Consider the following 20,008-nt stretch of genomic DNA (forward strand, 5'->3'; position numbering starts at 1 on the left):
AGAGAGGGGGAGATGATGAGAGAGAGAGAGAATAGGATGGATTACACACACACATTCTCGTTCGCCCTTCACCGCAGTCCCTGCAGAGGGAGTGGAAGACAGACAGCCGTTTAACGTCTCAGAACGACAAGGCCTTTTTATACACTTCTTACATTTAACAGCCGGCACAATAACCAACCAGTCGCTGCACTCCACAGCCCTATTCAGAGGGCCATAACACACACATGCATGCACACTCACACACACAACTGTGTAACAAAGCTGAATGCGACGCTTCTAATGCAGTCAATAGTGGAGTCAAGGCCACAGTAGTTAAATGGCGGCGTACTAGACAGTTATTACTTCACTCCCTCAATGTGATTACCGTATCAACCACTGAATAAAAGCTCTCTGACTTCCCCTGGCCCTGCCACTGATATTACATTTGGGAAAATGTAGATGGAGTCATGGAGCCAGCACACACACATATGCTCTCTCACTCACATACAAACACACGCTTTCACACACATACACAGAGCAGGCAAGTAAAAAAGCCAGTATGTGAATTCAAGAACTTTTAGGCGCATACATAAAGGAATACCTGCATACATGCATACTGATGTATAAAAACTCACAGCACTGTTCATACACATGCATACACATGCAGAGCCATACATACCTTCATACATACATATATTCTACTCACATGCATGCAGGCATGCACGCACACACACAAACACACTCATAACCTGCATGCTTGAACACATGCATACATATGTGTACACACACACTGTCACAACCTCAGGCTTGCATGCACAGACACTGAAGGGAACAGTAAGGTGAGCTGATGGTTTAAGTAAACACTAAAATAAGGTCAAAATATAAACCAGAAGAACTGCCTCCTAGTTGTATGCATCTACCACCAAGTCAAGACTTGTCCAGACTCATTTAATGTTTGTAGTGAAGACAGAGGTTACTAACAGGTTTTAAGTGCATATATATCCACTATACTGACATGCATGATTCCAGTGAATAATTTCCAACGAAAAAGATGCTGTATTCAATACGAGACTATTTTTACAGAGAAGTACAGAGGACTGATAGACAGCTTAATCACATGGTGCAATGATAATCACCTGAAGCTCAATATCAGCAAAACCAATGAACTTGTGGTGGACTATCAGAGGAACAGCATATGCAAACTGTGTGAAATTATCCAATATCTCTGACATGAGCCAGGCAGCCATCACTGGTTCTTATGGAAGGATCTTATTGAGGCGTCATAAGAAAAGCCTCACCACCCAGTGTCTCATCATTTTTTGCTCAACCCACCAACAGAAGGCTAAGGAATGATGAAGAATTATGACTAGTCTTAAACCACTCAGTGTGGAGGGTGACTATGGTCACCCTTGTCAATGAATGAATTGAACAGCTGGCAAAAGTATATATACAGAATGTAATATGTAAGCATTAACATGCATGAGGAACATGTTGCTATCAGTCTGAGCTGTTACACACGGTCTGAAAAAAAGCAACCAAGATGGAAAAGTCTGTAATTTTGAAATGGACAATGTGCAGGAACCCTGTTAGCAGTAGGTGCAGTCAACCCTTCCCAAGACTATACAGTCTGCTGTCAACGGGCAGATGAGGCTTACAAATTATTATTAATGAGTAAAATAATTAACATTAAAATAATTAACAAGTACTATTTGTCTTGAGACCCACCAAGTATTTTTTGTGGCGATATTTGCTCTACATCTCCTGTGTGTGTGTTCTGTGCTTGGACCAATACCGTTCATCTTGTGTATGCACCCTTTAGGCAATATTATTAGGAAACAATTTTCATTGTTATGCAGATGATACCCAATTATATCTATCAATGAAGCCAGATGAAATCAGTCAGTTAGCTAAACTTCAAGCATGTCCTCAGGATATAAAAAGCTGGATGACCTGCAATTTTCTACTATTAAATTCAGACAAAACTGAAGTTACTGCAGTAGGCCCTCAACACCTCAGAAACACACTATCTAATCATACCGTTACCCTAGACAGCACTGCACTGGCCTCCAGCACCACGGAATCAAGGAATCTTGGATTTCTTTATTTATTTGACCAGAATATGCCCTTTAACTCTGAGTCTGCCTTTTTCACCTATGTAACATTGCAAATATTAGGGACTTCCTTTCTCAAAAAAAAATGCAGAAAAACTAGTTCATGCATTTGTTACTTCAAGGCTTGATTACAACTCCTTATTCTCAGGCTGCCCCAACAAGTCCCTAAAGACTGCTCAGTTGATTCAGAATGCTGCTGCACGTGTTGACTGGAACTAAGAAGAGATATCATATTGTTCCCATATTAGCTTCTCCACACTGGCTCCCTGTAAAATCCCGAACAGAATTTAAATCCTCCTCCTCAGTTACCAAGCCCTTAATGGTCGGGCACCATCTTATCTTAATGAGCTCATTGTGCCCTACCACCCCACTAGAGCACTGCGCTCCCAAAATGCAGGCTTATTGTGGTTCCTAGAGTACAAAGGTACAGTGGGAGGCAGAGCCTTCAGCTATCAGGCTCCTCTCCTGTGGAACCGTCTTCCAATATGGGTCCAAGCAGCAGACACCCTCTCTTTGTTTAAGAACAGGCTTAAAACCTTTCATTTTAATAAAGTTAGGACTGTCCCATAGTTATGCTGCTATAGGCCTAGACTGCTAGGGGCCATCCCATGATGCACTTGGCTCTCTCTCTCTCCTCTCTTGTCTCTCCTTCCTCACATATCCATATTCCATTAATGCAGGTGCTTATTATTATTACCATTATTATTATTATCATTAGTGCTATTATTTTGTTACTATTACTATCTGCAGTAGTATTATTGTTGCTATTAGTGGTATTGTCATTATTGTTGTTGTTGCAACCACTGTTGCAACAACAACAGCATTGCAGCATTGTCATACTGCTATTATCACCACTAGTATCGCTATACAGCCCAATGTTGAATTTGCATCATTCTGTGTTCTACAATGTGCTCTTTCCTCCTCTCTTCCTGTCCCTCTCTCTCTCTCCCTCTCTCAACGTTTCCAGTCGAGGCAGATGACCGCCCACCCAGAGCCAGGTTCTACTAGAGGTTTTTGGCCCTGTTAAAAGTTTTTTTTTTTTCTGTTTTTGTCACCACTGTTGGGTTTCTCTACAGTGCCTTGAGATAACTTCTGTTATGATTTGCCGTTACATGAATAAAACTGAACTGAACTAAATACATTTGGTTGCAAGACACTGTCTTATATTCAATATGAGCAAATCAACGACATTACAATTTCTTTAACATTGCATGTCATATCCTATGTTACGAAAAGCCACTTTTCCAGGCGGACAACAGGTCCATGGCATGTAGTGTGTCAGGTCCTTGACACACTGCAAAAATATGATCAATATATGATTTATCATGCATTCTATAGGATGCCTTTCTAGCCTTATCATGGTTTTGAGACACCACATCAACTGCTTTTGGGTTTAAAAATTGTCCATGTTGTCAGCTAGCTGAGAAGGCTACTACCACTCTCTAGTCCTTGTGGCTTTTCCCGGGGCATGGTGGTCAGTGGTGCATCAGGGGCCTGGTGGGTGTAGAAGTAGTGCCTGCACTGAATGATTTACAATTTTCCATCCTGTTATTGAGAAAGTGTTGATGCAGCCACTCAAGGACCATCCTGTCTCCATGCTGGGACCTACCAGTGGGTCAGGACCCATAGTCTGAAAATCACTGAGTTACTAGAGATGTATACACAAACACACACGCACTCACACACACACACACCAAAATCTTAAATTTGTGCTCCTACATTTTTGAACATTGTCCTAAAATTTTAGATGCGTATGTGTTCCTAAATAAAACAGTCAGCACAGAGCTGACAATATACACATGGGCGCACAAACACATGCATGTACGTGCCTGCACATGAACACAGTTGCACACAACTCACACACATACAAAGTTAAAGGTACAAATACCCTAACATTTATACACAGACGTGCACACACATTTAATCACACTTTAAATGCACAGAGATAAAATCAGCCATATATGTAATCCCACATACACATAAGTGCATATACACTTGCAATACACACATACATACATACATGCACAAACACATCCTAACAGGAATGCACACACACACAGGCACACACATGCAGCATCAAAAGATCACTCCCATACACTCAGAATGGCTGGCATGAAAAGGTCTCTCTCTCGCTCCCTCTCACACACACACGCTCATGATGGTATGCCGTTATTAGCCCTTGCTCCCTCTCCGTCATTTTTTCCTCCGATATTTGATGTAGTGCAGCTACACACACAGACACACACACACACACACACACACACACACACGCACACACATCTATGCTGGGTTAGTGCTGATGTGCCAACAGGCGCTGTCTGGACGCTGTGGTAATGTAACAGCCCATTCACTTTATTAGGCATTAGTACCAGGGCTGCTTTTTTCATTACACCCTAATGACATTTGGTAGGGTCCACTAATCAGCCTCCAGGGACCCCCGCTGCTGCCCCACACCCATTCACACACTCTCACACACACACATACTTGAAGATGCACAGACATGCACAAGGAATTGTCTTTAAGAAATATTAAGCAATGTCAAAGCAAGGTAAAACAAAATGGTACAAATTGTAAGACTTGAAAAACTAAGTTATTATATGAATTATTCTGTGATGTAATCACCCATAAGAATACATTTATTTCAACACATACATAATGCTTCCAGCAATTTACCTTGGTGCTGCGCTACACTTGCACCACCACATACACACAAGAGCGGGAGACGGATGTGAAATGGAAATTAAACATGCACACACACACTCACTGCTATGGCAAAGGCTATGGCACAGGACATCTGCTTGTATGTAGACACAAACACACAAGAAAGAGGAGGGAGGAGAGATTACGCTGGCAGGGTGGAGGGGTAATACCTCCAGTGAGTGCTGAGTGATTAGGTTTAGAGTTTCAACCTTGGGGCTACCGTGGACAGGAGTGTAAGAGTGTGCGTGTGTGTGTGTGTGTGTGTGTGTGTGTGTGTGTGTGTGTGGCGCCCGAGGCCAGGAGTATTATTGTATTGGGGCTGGGTGTATTGTTTCAACCCTGAGGTGCTTCTGTACACACCGAGCTGTTGACCCCTACCTGAGTGCTCTTTAAATTGTTTTCACCAACAAAGCCTTGGCACGCTTTCCCATAATCATCACAGCTAGAGATACTAAAACATAAAACAGCGCCGCAATTTGACCAACAGATAGGACTGAGGACATTCTTTCATTACACTTTTATTTCCCTTTAGCGTTGTTTTTTTTATTGATGTTAATTTTTGTTTGCACTACTCTATAACCTATTATCTTTGCTACTTATTAACTCTATAATCTATTACCTACATTACTTATGAACTATATTACCAATTTTCTCTATTACCTATTAACTCAATTACCAATTACCAGTAAATAAAAAGGTGGATTAACTGTGAGCTGCAGTCTGTGAACATCATAAGGTATTAAAAAAAAATGAAAAAGATACTTTCCTTGCAGAAAAAGCATTGATTTATATGTAACTGATGCTTTTCATAGTGCTAGTTATGAATGCATATTATGAATTAACAAGTTTGTCAGGCTATAAAGTAGGGTAACATATATTCTGCAAATAACACAAGGGGGTTAACTGAGTTTCGGTGAGTTCACCCTCCACAGCGTCCGTGATTAGTGTGTTTTATCCAGCTTGTTCCTTCTGAATCAACACTTGTAGTTTCAGAGGCTGTAAAAGCAGATAAGACGATGCCAAGATACTCTTTTGTGTGTGCTGCAACTGTTTGTTGTAGCAACACCAGTTTACCTAAACTATAAGGAGAAACGAATATATAAGTACACACAGGAGATTTCCACACTGTAGCCTATATATCTCCATATTGATTCAACATATATGAAATTGAATTTGGCACACTTTTAGATATGGACATATACGCCTAACATATATAACAAACACATGCATCCTCCTCAATTACCATTACAACTACCATGGTCATATATATGTGTTGAGCAAGTATAGATGCACATACAGGATATGGCCATATGAGGACTATATGAGCATGTATTTTCACAGGTTCTATTTAACCCACTGAATAAAATTCACTTTATTTTTTTTATTTTAAAATGTTTTATTTGTGTATTTATTTATTTTTAGAGTCATCGTAATTTTGTAACTTTTGCTAATTTTCATTCCCATTCCCATTGTTTTGGGGTAATTTGATAGTAATTTTCTTGTCACTGAATTCTCAGTTGGTAATGTTTTTGAGGGAAATCAAGTGCATTTGCTCAGGTTTCGAAAGGTTAACATATGGGTGACACATGTATCACCATATCCGGGGGGGTATACAATATATCAGTATATTTTTGGTTCGTATGTAACATACAGGATATGACATCATTCCTCTGGTCTGGGGGGAATACATGTGCTCATATATTAGATTTCCGTACGGGTGGACTTTGTTTTATTTGCTCCAGTTGTGCACTGTCTGATATCATCTCAACCCAGTGGATGTAGATGACCTTCGAGTTGGGGTGCTTTTAAGTCCGCCGTGACCTGAACAACTAATGGTGTATGTATAGTGTTAAGCAAGCACACACAGAGAGCTTCACTGGCTACTTAATCATGGCTGTTTAATCTAATTCTTTTTTTTTTTTTTTTTGGTTCTTAATTCCTGGTGTTTCTTTTATTGGTGTCGTTTTTCAAAGGAATGACTTTACTCCCACTGCTTAGAGGAGGCAGACAGAAAAAGAGCTTGCACAGAATCGGGAGGTAACCAGATGTACACTGTGTGTGTGTGTGTGTGTGTGTGTGTGTGTGTGTGTGTGTGTGGACCCCCCTGGCTCAGAGAGGATAAGACAATGGTGTTTGCTGTTGGCACTAAAGGCTCATCATGGGCAGCCCCTCCCCAGCTGACACACACACAAACACACACTCCAGCTGGGACGGTACCCATTGACAGGCAGTAGGACTCACAGATGCCCAGGTGGCACAGGAAACCCTGGAGCCATGCCCAGACTGGCACAGGAGAGCCTGCCTACACACACTTAAAACGGAAAGAGCACACATACACACATGCACAAAAATGCACACATATACAGTTACAAAGGCTTATACACACCTATAAAACTAATGTTCCTGCATATACACACTAACACACAGACACACAGACACACAAACACACCCCTACTCACTCCCCACCTTCTCGCAATTAACACTGCTCCTATAGCTCGAGGCGCAGAGGAAATGAGGTTTTGGTTTTGTAACTTTGTGTGTGTGTGTGTGTGTGTGATGTGTGTGTGTGAGAGAGAAAGAGAGAGAGAGTGAGAGAGAGTTGTAAGAGGTAGAGGGATTAAGAAGGAGGTGGGTGGAGGGTTATGGTTGGCGGAGGAAATATAATGTGTGGCATGGAACTATGTACTCAGGGTACGGTAATGACTGTGTGCGAGTATATGCGTGCGTGCGCGTGCATACGTACATGTGCACCCACATAAAGCCTGTTCCCACCCATTCCCTCTCTAAGTATCATGTTCAGAGGCTGCAGTTCATTCCTGTCTGTCTGATTGTGTTGTTGTGCAGTCATGGCTAATTACCCTGATAGTCTGTTGACAGCGCTGAGACAATTAAACAGCCAAATGGAAAACAGGAGGGGGAACTTGTCTGAAATGTCCTTTCTGAGAGTTGAACTAAAGAATGATTCATCCCCAACATGTGTTTATAATAGGAAGTCGTTTACAGGCGAAAGGGATGGTGTTTATTTAGCAAATTGTTGGATGCCCGTCCCAGTGTTAGGTTGTGCAACAAAGCGTGTGCATGGCAGTTTGGTTTTCAGCTGTCTTGCTATCAGGATGGCTAATTGAAGCTCCTGAAGCACAGAAAAAGGATGTGCCGTAGGACTTCCAATAATGTCTTTATTCACCTTTATTTACCCCGACAAAAGGGAACGCTGGGCCTTTATTAGAGACAGAGCATTGTTAGAGGCAGGACATTATTTCTTTCTAGCAGGCCCGCAGCGCAGAATTTATTCCTAAGCTGTACCATATTGAGTTTAAATTTATATAACTGGCCAAAAAATGTTACTGCTATAAGCAACTACTGATACAACTGCCACCACTACTAATAGTCCTAACACTAAATATAATAACACAAAACAGTTACATAAAAAAAATCAACTAACCCTAACCCTTATCAATTAACGCCTTGAACCTAGAATTTTCCCTTTAATTCCCACATAAAAATTTGAAAATATATTTATATTTTTTTTTTACATATCATATGACAGTAGCACATATACGTATTCCATATCAGCTCATCCAAATGCTTCATTGAAACTACATTACACTTGTACTGAGTGAAACATTCAAACCCATGATGCCATTGCTTTAAGGCTTCAGCATTAAAGCAAACAGAAAATATTTACATGTGTCATGCGTCCTTTTATACACATTTCCCTGTAATTCAGCAGGACATATTCGGTATCTTTGGAAACCTTGGGATCTTCACTAGAATTTAAAATAAAGTTGCATTTGAACAAAACAAAATGCATTTGTAATGAGGTACGCAGCTATGGAATCAGCAGAGCTGAAGAGATAAAACGTGATTATTGGTAACACAGCAGTCAAGTACAAGAGCATACTGGCCATCTCTGTAAAACAAAGCATCACTGTGTCAAAATGGAGTGAAAGAGAGGCTGCCAAAGCCACAAAAGTGAATGTAAAAATAAATAAATAAATTTTTCAAAAAGCTTTCTGACACGTATTGACTATCAAACAAGAGCATTGGTGTATAGCGATCTGAGCAGTAAAGCCATGTTTGCCTAATGAATTTCAAGGCTTTTGCACCACCACCTGTTTCTATAGCAACAAGATATACATGTCGATATGTTCCACTCCATGTAATTTCTATTTTTGGTGATATATTTTGTGATGCTTTAGTAATTTTAATAACATCCAAGGCTATACATATTGTATCAATTTAGACTCCTCTCTGCGACCTGGCTTTAATTTATGCAGACACACATCACTCTCTTGGTGTTGTTGAAGTCTGGCCAGTTTCAGAGACCTACACTTTAAGGGAAGTGTTACAGTAAGTCAGTTTTGAGTGAGAAGAGGGATCATAATTGCAATAGTCCATTCAAAAAAGTTTCAAATGTGATTGCTATGCTGCATACTACCTCACCTCATGCCATGACGTCTTTAAGAACGAATCTAAACATCTCAGATTGCAAAACAGCCCTTACATAATGACATCTGGAAATCGAGCTCATCTCAAACATTAAAATCGGTGTTTTTCCATTTGCAGGCTGCATATAATCTTCACTAACCTCGCTGCAATAAATAAATGTGTATATAAAAGAGGTCTGCCAATAGGTGATAGCAGCAGTCATTATATACACACGTTACATACAAATGACATTTGCATAAACATAATTAGAGAATTAAGGGGGTGAGGGGTTAGCGCTGCTTGGCGGCAGGGGGTTGGGCTGAGGAGAGTTTATAGTTGCATTATGGGAGTTTTTTCAAGATCATATTTGAGGCATTGCTGCCTAGATGGTGTGCAGTTGATAGAGACAGGAAAGATAGGAGAGAGGATGATATGTGACAAAGGCTGTGAGCAGAATTCAAACATTATGGGTAGCTGGTATGTATCAGTGGAGCCCCCAGAGCACCCCTGGGACTAAATAAAATGCAACTACATGCACATAGGTTCTCTCTAAGGCTACGAAAACAATCTCTTCGCAACTGGCTGCTCCCAGCGTAGCACAACATCCAGATTGATTTCACTCCAGCGTTGCCAAAGAATGCAAATTTTCTGAAACCGTTTGATAGGCCTCAAAATACTTTTCAAGCAGCTGAGCATCACAACAGACAATCAGTTGTTTGCGTCGACAGCTCAGGCGAGCCGCCTCTCTCTCGTTCAGTGAAATAAACACAAGCGAGGCCAGCAGCAGGGGCAACAGCTTGGCACCAGAGTTGTCGCTGTCGACTGATTCCAGATTTGGTCTTCAGGGGTTGGGGGGTGAGGGGCAGGATGGTGAGGAGGCGGGTGGGTACAGTTGGCAGGGTTGCCCACACACTTAGGGCCAGGCCTGAGGGTGTGTACGTGAGTGCATGTGTGTGTGAGTGTGTCTGGCTCCTGGTGTGTATTGGCAGCCTGTGTCCTGGCAGCACCCCTGTCTGACACCACTACAGTTGGTCCCCTCTGGTTACCCTTCGCACCCCTTGCTCTTCTGCTCCACAACCTGCCCTCCTTCCCTTCTCTCTCTTCCGGAGACAAGGGCCGCCTCCTCCTCCTCCTCCTCCTTCTCTATCTTGCCCTCAACTGTGACATCCCCACCTCGAGCTAGAGCTGTGCCAATATGCCAATTTTTTTTCAGGCCAACACTGATATTTTTAGACTGAAGTCGCTGATAGCCCATATTTTGTGCCACTATTCAGTATTTTTAAATGGCCATATTCATGCCAAAAAATTACAAGTATTCAGCTTTTCCACTATAACTTATATCCACTGCAACTTCCACTATAACTAAGCAAACAATGCAAATAGCCTACCTAAGTGTAACCTTAACCAATCAACAGGCCAAATGTCCATATGTTACTTTTGTGCTGTGTACATGCTAAAAGAAATTCCAGAAGTTCCTATAAAAATTTCCATTTGACTTTTATGGATTTATTATTATTTCAATTCACCACAGTAAGTGAAACCTTGCGCCTCCAAAATGTCCAGAACCTTTCAGGAGCTAAGAAAAATGAGCCCGTTTTCTGCTTGAGCAGCGTGCATTTTTGAGTTTATCCAGTGAGGTTTTAAAAGGGTTTCATGAGGCTGAGCATTGTGGAATTTTCTCAACCCAGAGAGGAACCATATAATCCTTCGGTTGAAGTTAAAACAAGACAAAATCGCCAAAATTGGAGCTGCGCAATTTTCACATGGTAACAGCAAATTCCTTCGTCTTTACCCTTCTCCCTCCTTACGCCTGTGTCCTTTTCGCTCCCTGTGTTTCTCATCTGTTCCACATTCAGGACAGCCTCCCTCACTATTTTCTTTATTGGGACCATCGGAGGAGGCTGAGAGGGACCCAGTTTAAAAGAGATGGGGGACAGACGTTTCTGGATGGATCAATCCCAGGCTGGCAGGCTGGGTACATGTGGCTCCTGAGGGTAGTGGGAGTTGATGGGCGAGGCCAGCGTGAGTTGCGTATGTGTGTGTGTGTGTGTGTGTGTGTGTGTGTGTGTGTGTGTAGAGGGGTAGTTAAAACCACTCACTAAACCCTCTCCGGGGCACCAAACACCACATCTGTGCAAAAAGTGAACTCCAAAATTCACCGTGAAGGCAAACTCTTTCTTTGCCCCTTACCATCCAAGGCTGGTCTATTCTCCCAACCTCCCCCCTGCACTCACACACACACACACACACACACACACACACACCCCACCCAAATCCACCCCCTCCCAAACTCACCACCCCCCTTCTGTGCCTCTCTGTGGCAGATGGGCACTGTGTGTGACAGCAGGGTCATTGGGTCACATCCACATGGGGTAAGGATCTCTTTGTGAGTGTGAGTGTGTGTGTGTGTGTGTGTGTGTTTTGACCTTTTGTATACATGTATATATGTCTGTACACTCAAACCTAGCACACATTCACATACACTTATTTTGTATATGCACTTATTGATGTGCTGGTTCCGTGTGTGTGTGTGCATGTCACTGTGTGTGTGGTTTACTGGTGTGTGTGTGTGTGTGTGTGTCTGTGTGTGTTGGGGGTGGGGGTATAATATGTATTATTGTGGTGGGGATCTGGTGCAGGGATGTTAAAGGGAATTGGGGGAAATGGTTTGTAACCCCAAGCAGCTCCTCTTGGCCCCACCACACACACACTCTCTCAAAGACACACAGACACACACACACACACACACTCCCCTGCCGTGCCTCTAGTCTCAGACATGATATGCGTGACCGTGTCTGTGTGGCAGTCACGCATGTTTTCATGAGTGTATAAATCTGAGCATGCGCGTGTGTATGTATGTGTGTGAGACGGAGACGCAGACTGCATGCATGCAAGTGTTTTGTCTCTCTTTGTGTGAGTGTGTATGACAGAGACAGAGTGTTTGTGTATTTGTGTGTGTGAGCTATTGTGTGTGAGAAAGAAGCCTGAGGGCATGCTCATCAGCAGAGAGACATAGATTTGCATAATGAAATTCCCTCTATCACACTGCCACAGAGGACAAAATAAAACAAGGCCCTTAACAAACCCCTTAAACACCTAGGTGAATACAACACACACACACGCACACACACACACACACACACACACACCCTTAAGACCTTTGATTGTGCCTAAAGCCTTGCATGGGGCTTTGGAGTGTGGGTGTATTACTTGGGTTGTCATCAGCCTTGCTGTCTTAGATATGTCAGGAAGGTGTGTGTGTGTGTGTGTGTATGTACGTATGTTTGTATGTGTGTGTGTGTGTGTATGTGTGCCCCTCCTGTTCTGTATGACAGTTGCTTTGCTCCATCTGACAATAACAACAATAGCACTCTGCTCTGCAATTGTTCTCCCCTCCGCCAGAACTGTATGTGAGAAGCCATTGTCGTCGTTTGAGTGCATCTGTGTCTGTGTGTGTGTGTGTGTGTGTGTGTGTGTGTGTGTCATAGCCCAGACACGTGGAAGAAGGAGCACATCCAATCTTCCATATGTGTGCATGTACTGTAGATTTGCCTGCAAAGAAAATCTCATCAGCGTTTGCATCTGTGAGCTTTTGACCCAGTTGTTCATGTGTGTTCGGTCGAGGGAGCCGCTCTCGAATGAGCATCACTTGTCTGGCTGTGCGTGAACGTGTGTGTGTGTGTGTGTGTGTGTGTGTATGTGTGGCTGTGTGTGTGTCGTGCACCAGGGCGCTATCAGTGTATCTGTCAGGCAAGATGATAAAGGCAACCGGGGACCTTCACATGTGCATGCCTGGCAGACAGGAAATCTCCCATCGCCACTGTGCTCTGCTGCCCGCCTGCCTGAATGTAATGTGGTACACGCTTCAGCCGCAAAGACAGGAGCGGGAGAGGGGTGCGGGTGGGGTGGGGTGAGGTAACAGGTCAATACAGAGAAGGGAAGGTGAGGGCACACAGACGGAAGAGGGGGAGGGAGGGCGGGAGGAGGAAAATGAGGGAGATCAGTTGTTTTGGACACGCATCATTTTCCCTCCAAAGGACACTGGCAGCTGTTGTTTGAGCAGAGAGCGAGAGAGGGAGAAAGAGAGACAGAGAGAGAGAGAGAGAAGGGGAGAAGGAGGAGGGGAGTGAGGAGGACAAGAGGGAGGGGTAGTAAAAGAAGGAGGGAAGGAAGGAGGGAGGGACGACCGGACGGGTGAGGAGATAGGGATGCCGTGAAAGAGGGGGAAAAAGTGTCCCTCCAGCTATTGTGTGGGGAAACTGAGAGAAGGAGGGAGGGAGGGAAGAAGGGGTGTAGGGGTTGGGTTTGGGGGACGGGGGGCTCTATACAGAGACCACCTGTTTCATCAGAGGAATAAACAAAAACACCAAGCGAGGCATGTCGGCAAACAACGACAGCAGCGGCGGTGGATTTCACAGGTCTTAAGGATGTTATCCCTCCCTGTGCTCAGCCACTATAGACAGTCACTCAACGACGGCTGGCAGCAAGCCTACTGACTGCTCACTGACTCTGTGTGTGTGTGTGTGTCACTTTACAGTACACTCTGAATGTGTGAGCAAGGGCCTGTGTGTGTGTGCACTGATCACTTTACAGTAATGTGTCCTTGTGATGTGTTCAAAAAACTGTGTGTGTGCATAATGTGTGCATATTATCTTTGAGTTTGTGTACATTTGCTTCCATATGCAAGAAGTGCATGTGTGTGTGATTTGTGTGTCAGCACAAGAATATACGTGTTTGTGCATAATGTATTTGGAGGCTCATCAGCGTGTAAGAATGTATAAACATCCTTACATGCGTGAGTTCACCTGCATCCATCCACTTGCATGTTCTTGATGGAGGTGTTAAGTGAGCACATACCGGTGTGTTTGACGTTGTTAAATGTGTGTTTTGGCGTGTCAGTGCATAATCTGGTGGTCAAAACAGAAATGACTGCGTGCGGAGTGTGTGTAGTAGGTGTGAACATGTCCACATGTATATATGTATACATTATTAATGTGCCTGTGTTCACATGAATGCATACATTCTTGCACATGTTTACAGTGTATCAGTCCACATGCACATACTTGTGCAGGTGTGCAGGTGTGTGTGTGTGTGTGTGTATGTGTGTGTGCATAACATGGTGTCCCTGTGGAAAAATGATTTTTTCACATGCCTGTCAGTGTTAATTCAGTCAACGACGAATGCGATCAAACTATTCATCTAACACCTCTTTTTTCAAGCACATGACAGTGATGAAGACTGACTGAAACACATTAAAAAACTAAAACTAAATTCCTTGTCAAGAAGGTGTAAGACAACGTAATAAGACAAAAACAGCAGTCGCTGAACCAAGTTTGTTTTCTCTAGTGTCTTATGGACAACAAAGTATTCATGCGCAACAAGTAAAAAACTATGCGAGCTAGACTGCAAACTTCTTGTTGGCCAATTTGGCAATGACATTTTCTCAAATTCCTGAACCAAATATAGGCTGGCATATTTTCCAATCTGTGGTTGTTAAGGAGAATCATGTGCAACACAAGTAAGCAATAGAGTGTGAGGACTATGAATAGAATGACTGAATTATGCCAAATTTAAAATGACACTGAATAAACTAATAAAATATCAGATATACTCAACGGTAACTAGATTAAGTCAAACTAAAATGCAATCAAATGTGACTGGAACTATTAGTCACACTGCGAAAAAAATCTAAGACGAGACAAAATCCAAAAATTTATGACAAAATTTACACTGGTCTCCCTTTAGACAAACTGGAGTAGTGTTTTGTGGCCCACCACCAGCTCGCCCCATCCCAGAAAATAAATAAATAAATAATAAAAAGAGCACCCTTAACCTCTACCACTTCACAACACTCGTGCCCTGCTATTACCAGCCACTTACCACACCTCACACACCAGCTAGAAAATCAATACTTTTACTGGGACGGGGGTGGCGTGTGTGTGTGTGTGTGTGTGTGTGTGTGTGTGTGTGTGTGTGTGTGTGTGTGTGTTTGGGGGGCAAGAGTCCCAGTGTCCTTTCAAAGCCAAAAAAAAAAAAAATCACCATCATTGCCCCCCCAACACACACATGCACGCACATTCAAAACTCTCCACTCAACTACCAACACCCCTGCTCTCTTGTGCCCCTCCAACTGTTCAAACACTCAACACACACACACACACACACACACACACACACACACACACAGACACACACACACACAGACACACACGCACAAAGTCACACACCCTCACAACTGCATCTCTGAAACAAAGCGTGACGAACACCTTTGTCCGTAGCCAGCTGCAGAGTGTGTAGCTACCGTCTCCTCCACACAAACTGAAATGTGCATAGTTTGAACGCAAAGCACGCACGCACACACTCACACACACACACACACACACACACACACACACTCACATAGAGATAAACTTAATGAGGACTTGGTGAATGTAAAGGACTACCAGTACTGATGTCATTGGTACAGTGAGTAGCGGGGCCCCTTTGGTATGCTGACCACACACACACACACACACACACACACACACACACACACACACACACACATGCACAGCACACACATAAACAGCACACACACATACACGTCCCAATACTGGGCCTTGTGTTCTGTTTCCTTTGGCAACGGAAGTTCAGTGTTTAAGAGTGCGGCTAGACAAAACAAATACCCCTCTGCTCTCTTCTGTCTCTCACTCCCTCTCTCCCCTCGCTTTCCTCTCTCTCTCTCTTACTCTCTTTCCTCTATCATATCTCTCTTTTCCCCCCTCTCCATCTCCCTCTCCTGCTTTCATAATCCCGTTTTGATGCCATTCTGTGCCATATTCATCTCTCACACTTTTCTCTGTCTCCCACATTTTGCTCTCCCTCATTTCTCTCTCTCTCTCTCGCTCTCTCTCTCTCCATCCCTCTCTCTCTCTCTGCCTGGTTTGCACGCTAACACGGCTCAGTGCCTCCCTGGACACACACCATTCTCCATGCTTATTGTTCCCCCTGACAGCTTTTGTAGTGGGGAGAAAAAGCGACCCCCCCCCCCCCCCCCCCCCACACCCACCACCACCCCATCCCCCAGTACACTCCCCCCGCTTGACTCCCCTCCCTACCATCGGCCCTCATCACCATCGGCCCTCTTTTTCTCTCTCTCTCTCTCTCTCTCTCTCTCTCACACACACACACACACACACACACACACAACACACACAACACACACATTCCACAAGCGTAAAAGGTCAAAGGGTGCAGCTGCCTCAATAAAGAGATGGGGGAGGGAGTCGGGGGGAGAGATGGAGAGGGAGGTGGGTGACTCATTCACTTTCCTCCCTTTCGGCAGTGGACAGAAAGAGAGAGTTAGTGTGCATGGGAGGTGGGGGTTGGGGGGGTGGGGGTGGGGACACTGGCTCGTACTTTGGCTTGTTGTGCAGCGTTTGGAATAGCGGTTGTTGTACCTCTTTCTCACACTCTGTTTACTCTCTTTGGCTGCGGCAGATGTAAACACAAATGGTTGGTTACAGCCATTTACCAGCAAAAAAAAAAAAAAAAAATCCTTGGCCATGTACTCTTTGTGTTTATGAGAACACATACCGACACGCTGGATCAAATGTGGGCTAATGGTGACAATCTGCTCCTGCTGGGTGTGTTTTAGAGTCCGATCGATATACCAGGATGATGATGGCCTTTTATTCATTGTCAGATACGAACCATGTTGTTCATATGATGGAGGTTCCTCCCTCTCTACACCTACTTTCAAACAAACTACCAACTACTGGTATGTTTTCATTCCACTTTTTCAATAATGTTTTGATTAATATTTTGATTCTTCATTTAAAGGTAGTGAATATCAGAGCACCAGAGAGGTTAAAGGATTCTCCAAATCCAATGTTTGGTTCATAGTTCTTTTTTTATTTCTTGGCCGTAGTTGTATTGAATAAGAAAATTGACATTTTTACTGCAAATGTGGATGATTTCATTAACTGTTTAATTCATAAAAGGCCATTTTACATTCATGTATTATGCGATATTGGTTAGAATTAGTTTTAGGAAGTTCAAGAGATCATAATTCCCTCTCTGATGTCTATTTTACATTGCTGTGAAGACATTTACAAATTTCTCCTTCAAACAACTGTATTTAATCAAGTTCTACGCCACAAACTAAACCGTACAAGATTACATTTGAACACATCATAACATAATAATTTACTTTGGCCCAGTAGTCATTTTTACTGAATAGAACTTGAACACGTAATAATGCAATTTGATGCAACCTGATGTTTACAAGGAGCCGTCAGCTCAATGAGAACACGGTTCCCTGGAGCTGGTGATCAGTTTGTGTGCCATCTGCGACGGTGCCTCCACTTACTTTTGTTAGATAGCGCAACATGTTTGGCTCGTTTCAAAGAGGAAATGGTCTCTACAGCAGGAACATTTCAGAATCATTATATCTGTCATGGTTCTTGCGCCACAGTCAACTTAGGGTAAGGGTTAGAGAGGAGAGAGAAAACACTCAGCTGTAGTGGAAAACGCTTTCTGTAAGCACTGTAGATCTCAAACTTTACACACTTTCTGCCGTGTTCTGGACGAGCCTGCCTGTTGTCCTCCATCTCACTACCATAATTTGCAACTCGCGCAGTCAAATTAGATGTAATTATTGTCCTTGCACTCCATAGTCCAGTGTTTACAGTTTAATACAGAGGGCTTCCATCTCAAGGACCACAACACGGAAGATGGAAGTGCGACTCGACCATAGAAATCCATATTGTGGTTCCGGCCCTGGTTTCAGACCCATTACACCCCTACTGAATATGTGTGAGTCAGCCTGCCTCTCAGTCTCTTCCATCCCTATTTTAGTAAAGAGGCCTAAAATGATATACCAAAATTAAAATGATGACAGCTCCTTCACCACAATGACTTCATGCATAAACAAGGTCTTGTGAGACAGACTCCTTCCCAAGGTTTCTTGCAGAAGTTTAATAAAGGCTTAACGTGTCAAGTTTTTGAAGACACCGAAAAGAGATTTTTTTTTTTTTTTTTTTTTTTCTTTTTTGGTCTGCCTCAAAACAAAAACATGTTTTGAGTTTAAATAGCTGTCTGTGGTTTTGTCTGTAGAGGTCAACGAGACAATACTGCTACAGATGAATTACCAAACAACAGCTTCCTCAAATTTAAAGAGGACAGCACAAAGTATGACGGCTCAACAATGATTTTTTTCTACTATAATGTCTGGATAAATCTCAAAAAGGACACTTGGATGCTCCAAATGGACACCTGGTGACCAAATGTTATTCTGCGCCATTTGAAATGGATTTCCTTTCACATTTTGGTATAGCCTATGTAATTGACTCCAGCTAAAACAGTCACACATTTACAGTTCTCTACTTTTCATTTTGAATTGTTTTTTTTTGTTTGTTTGTTTTTTTTTCAATTTACAAACACTAAATAATAATGTGCATAAATTGGCCTGTGTAATAACCACCTGTGCAGATTTCATAGAGCGAGTTTATAGCTCTACTGTTATAATCATTATATTCAACACCTTGTAGCTCTATGAAAATATAAAGTCTCCATGAAACATATAACCACTACTGATACAATACTGCAAAATTACAGCGACAAGACAATGACATCAAGCAAAATACAGGAAAAAAACAGTGTGTTTTCCCTCATTTTGTAAAACAATGTTTTTTTCAGTTCTTCTTCAAACAGGTTCTTTATCTTACATTTCCTTTTTGGCATTTTTAAATGATAAAACAAATTCTCTCTGTTTGAAACGAGGCAATCCCAAGTGAAGCGCAAGCACAATACACACAAATTAATTTTCCTTCAGGAGAGCTTAATTAGCATATGCTATACCTCAATGGAAAGCCTGAGATATCTCCTATAAGGCGGACGTGACAGACTTAGCTTATGTATTATCGTCTGGTGAAGACATGCAGTCAAACCCGAAGACACCAAATCCAAGTTACACACCAAGCCTGATTCAGTCTCCGGGCCTCCACACCCACAGCTAACAAGGTGGATGCTAACACCGCAGACTTACTCAACACAGGTGTCAATATGGCAGCTACATCACTTTTCAACACAGACAGGCAACAAAACAACACATGTAGGACTGCAGCCAGCACATGAAAAGTGAAAAATTACCCCCTGTGTTTTCCTTACTGCATTTTTAAGAGCTAAAAAATGTAGGTGTGTGGTGGGGTGCCTACCTGTTTCTGCCGCCTTCATGCTAACGACCGGAAGTTAGCACCGGTGGTCTCCATTTTTAGCCCGGTGACATTAGCCGTCCAAGTGCCGCAAGAGCCGACTCACAGGAGCCATGGCGAGCTTTGGACACTGTGTCCAGGCGTCTCTTATGCAAAATACGAGAAAAATAAAAGGAAACGGCGCTATTTTTGCCTCCTGAGTATGTCCGTGTTCAGAGACAAGCTCGAAAAAGGGAGGGGAGGGGGCACAGTGATGGCCCGTGATGCTCCAAACTGTTTCAGACACTTTTCTGGAGTCAACACTGAACATTAAGGCAGTGTAATATGTACCATTATAAAGGAGAGAAAAAAATAAGGAGGGTGTTATGAGAAAAAAAAAATTGAGTCATAAATTCATCAGAAAAACTGATTCCCTGAGATTGGTGGTAAATGGTAAATGTATGAGCAGAAACTCACAAATTTAGGAGGAAAGAAAGAGCAAATTCTAAGATTATAAAGTCACGAATTTGAGGGAGAAAAAAACTTGGAAAAATAGTTTTTCTTCTATTATGGGATTTAGTAAGAAGGAAATCCTGGTGATTTGAGCCTCACAATATT

General features: G+C 42.8%; 1 protein-coding gene across 1 annotated transcript in view; it reads right to left on the bottom strand.

The window, feature by feature from the left end:
• serpinh2 (serine (or cysteine) peptidase inhibitor, clade H, member 2) overlaps positions 1–19,660 on the bottom strand; it is a 116,949-nt gene extending 97,289 nt beyond the window's left edge. Inside the window, exon 1 of the mRNA XM_030076146.1 lies at positions 19,415–19,660. The gene's annotated coding sequence lies outside the window, so the exon portion shown is untranslated. The remainder of the gene's footprint in view (positions 1–19,414) is intronic.
• Between the last annotated feature and the right edge of the window lie 348 nt (positions 19,661–20,008).

The sequence above is a fragment of the Myripristis murdjan genome, chromosome 18 (genome assembly GCF_902150065.1).
Source record: "Myripristis murdjan chromosome 18, fMyrMur1.1, whole genome shotgun sequence".
Lineage (NCBI taxonomy): Eukaryota > Metazoa > Chordata > Actinopteri > Holocentriformes > Holocentridae > Myripristis > Myripristis murdjan.